We start from the raw sequence: 2,658 nt of genomic DNA on the forward strand, positions 1-2,658 counted from the left end.
AGGGCATTGGAGGAAGAGTTTGCGATTGTGGGGTGATCGAGTAGTAGCTCCGAGCTGACTCTGATTATTCCGCGTAAGTCTCTGATTGGTGTTGCTGAGGGTGACCAACACTTTGCCGAACAACCTGAGTGTGATTATTCCACATGAGCCTTTTGCCGAACACTCTGGGAATCGATGAGTGACCCTTTAACCACCTTGGGGGGTGCCCAACTCTTGAACGAATGGATCAAATGAGAGAGAGCGGTGTGGAGGAGGCCAAATAAGATTCAAAGGATGAAATAATTTTCAAAGGACAGTAGACAGATAAGTAGATAGTAATTAAAGCAAAGCGTCAAACTCTGATAATTCAATTTTCATTTACTCGGTCTGTCCTTACGGCAACGCCCCTTGGTCTTCGACGTGCAGCAGGTCGGGGAAATTGTCTGGGAGAGCATGTTCGGAGGATCGCGAGGTATAGTTTTCTGAGCTCTTCTTTGGGCGGAAAAAGCGCGTGAAAGAGAGAGGGGGAGAGAGAGAGAGAGAGAGAGAGAGAGAGAGAGAGAAAGAGGGGGGGACTCGGGAGTCGGGAGAGGGAGAGGAGAAGAGGGGAGAGAGGGGGAGAGGGAAAGGATAAGGGGAGAGAGAGGGGGAGAGGGAGAAGGAGAGGGAGAGGATAAGGGGAATCCAACACCTGTTTGCTTGCTCGCGATCTCTCTTTTGCCGGAGAGGCAGAGGGAGAGAAAGCCCAAGCCCACACAAGAAGAAGAGTTGCCTGTTCCTTTGCATAACAGCAGAACAGTTTTGTTTTGTATGTTTCGTGGTCCTGAAGATCAGAGCGCATCATCAAACTTTCAGCTCACCATCTCTGTTTTCAAGCGATCGATCGGCCATCGCATCTGTCTTCGAAGCTTCAATCGCATCTCTTAGTTCGCTTTTGCGTCCCTCCCCCACTCAATTCCGCTCACGCTATGGCATCCCCTGGTGACTCTGTCTACTTTTGTTACCGTTGCGATAGAAACGTGCGACCTACTGGATTTGAAGAACTTGTTTGTCCCAATTGTCATGAGGGATTCCTCGAAGAGGTGGAAAATCCGGCGCCAGACTTTCAAGCAGCTCCATCTCCACCATGGAGTTTCACAGACGGCGGTGCTGGTGCCGGTGTCGGGGGTGTAGAGGGATATGCCGGCGTTCACCCGTGGCAGGGTCTGGGTCAAAGGTCGAGAGGGGCGCCTGGAAACGTATCTCAGGTTGTGGACGCGCTGTCGGCATTCTTCCAGCAGATGCAGACAGCGCAATCACCGCCGCCCGGCGTTGCTGCGGATGAGCAAGGAGAAGCCGCTGGGAGAACGGGACCAATGCATCCTATGCTTTTATTACAAGGACAAATGCAGAATTTCCTTGGCGGAGGCAACATAGAAATCCTATTTGACAATGGGAACGGAACGGGGCCTCGACGCCTCCCAGGAAACCTTGGAGACTATTTCTGGGGACCAGGTTTCGATCAACTCATCCGCCAACTGGCGGAGAATGACCCCAACAGATATGGTGCACCTCCAGCTTCCAAATCTGCTGTTGAAGCCATGCCCACCATCACTATATCGGAGGAACATCTTGGTACAGATGCAGCCCAGTGTGCCGTTTGCAAGGATGAGTTTGAACTAGGCTCCGAGGCAAAACAGATGCCATGCAAGCACATGTACCATTCTGAATGCATTTTACCTTGGCTGGCTCAGCATAATTCTTGTCCGGTATGCAGATATGAGATGCCTACAGACGATGCTGACTACGATCGGTCTAGAGCACAGGGACAAGGTTCTGCTGCTACTTTGGGAGCAACGGGAGGAACAGGTGGTTTCACCTTCTGGGGTACTCCTGGGCAATCTAGCGTAGAGCAGGCTCCTAGAGGAAATGAGGGACGGACTGATGGATTGAGGCAGGATGCCCGACAAGGTGGTCCTCCCGATGGAGAAACTTCCAGTGGTGTCCCTCAAGGAGGCAGTGGAGCTGGAGGTGGCAGACGTTTTCCGATCAGTGTTCCATGGTTCAGAAATTTCTCAAACATGCCTCAGTCCTCTACAAACGCTCAAGCAGAAAGTTCAAGCCAGGCGAACATTGCTGACACAGTCTCTAGCAGGCCATCTGGAGAAGGCATTGCCATTTCAAGCCAAATTTCAAGGCCATCCAGAACCAATGATCAAGAGGATACAGTAATGTCAGAAGCTCACCAAGAAGAGCTGGATTAGCCATGGAACATAATGTAGAGGACCTCAAAGCCTCTTTTCTGACGGGTGTATGGGGCTTGTTTGAGTGGGTCTCTAGTTTACTTGTTATTCTTTTAGAGTCAGTCACTTGAGCAATGTTTCTCATAAGTTGATTACATCAATTGGCAGTTTTCCTTTCTTCCCCTATTGTTTGCATTTCCCCCTATTACCCACATTAATTGGTTATTGTTTGCATTTTTAAAAACAAGTGCACGGTGGGTTTGAGGACTCCTTTAAATCTTAACATTTTATTTATCCTTCTGTTCTACTTAAGTTTTTAGATGCTGTGAATAACTACAAGTTATTGTTTTTTAACACGCAGATGGTTTAGCCTACATTACTAACATAAGTGCCAACTATAATTAGTCCAATGTGTACTAAATTGTAATAGAGAGCAAGGCATTGCTTAGAGGTGGGA

General features: G+C 48.9%; 1 pseudogene across 1 annotated transcript; it reads left to right on the plus strand.

The window, feature by feature from the left end:
- Positions 1-248: 248 nt before the first annotated feature.
- Positions 249-2,396, plus strand: LOC147904578 (E3 ubiquitin-protein ligase RING1-like pseudogene; annotated as a pseudogene). The gene is made up of 2 exons (XR_015542346.1): positions 249-451; positions 809-2,396. The product of XR_015542346.1 is annotated as an E3 ubiquitin-protein ligase RING1-like pseudogene (transcript).
- Positions 2,397-2,658: the final 262 nt, after the last annotated feature.

The sequence above is a fragment of the Dipteris shenzhenensis genome, chromosome 2, assembly GCF_047967505.1.
Source record: "Dipteris shenzhenensis isolate YYH24624 ecotype China chromosome 2, Dip_SZ_1.0, whole genome shotgun sequence".
In the NCBI taxonomy this organism is placed as follows: domain Eukaryota; kingdom Viridiplantae; phylum Streptophyta; class Polypodiopsida; order Gleicheniales; family Dipteridaceae; genus Dipteris; species Dipteris shenzhenensis.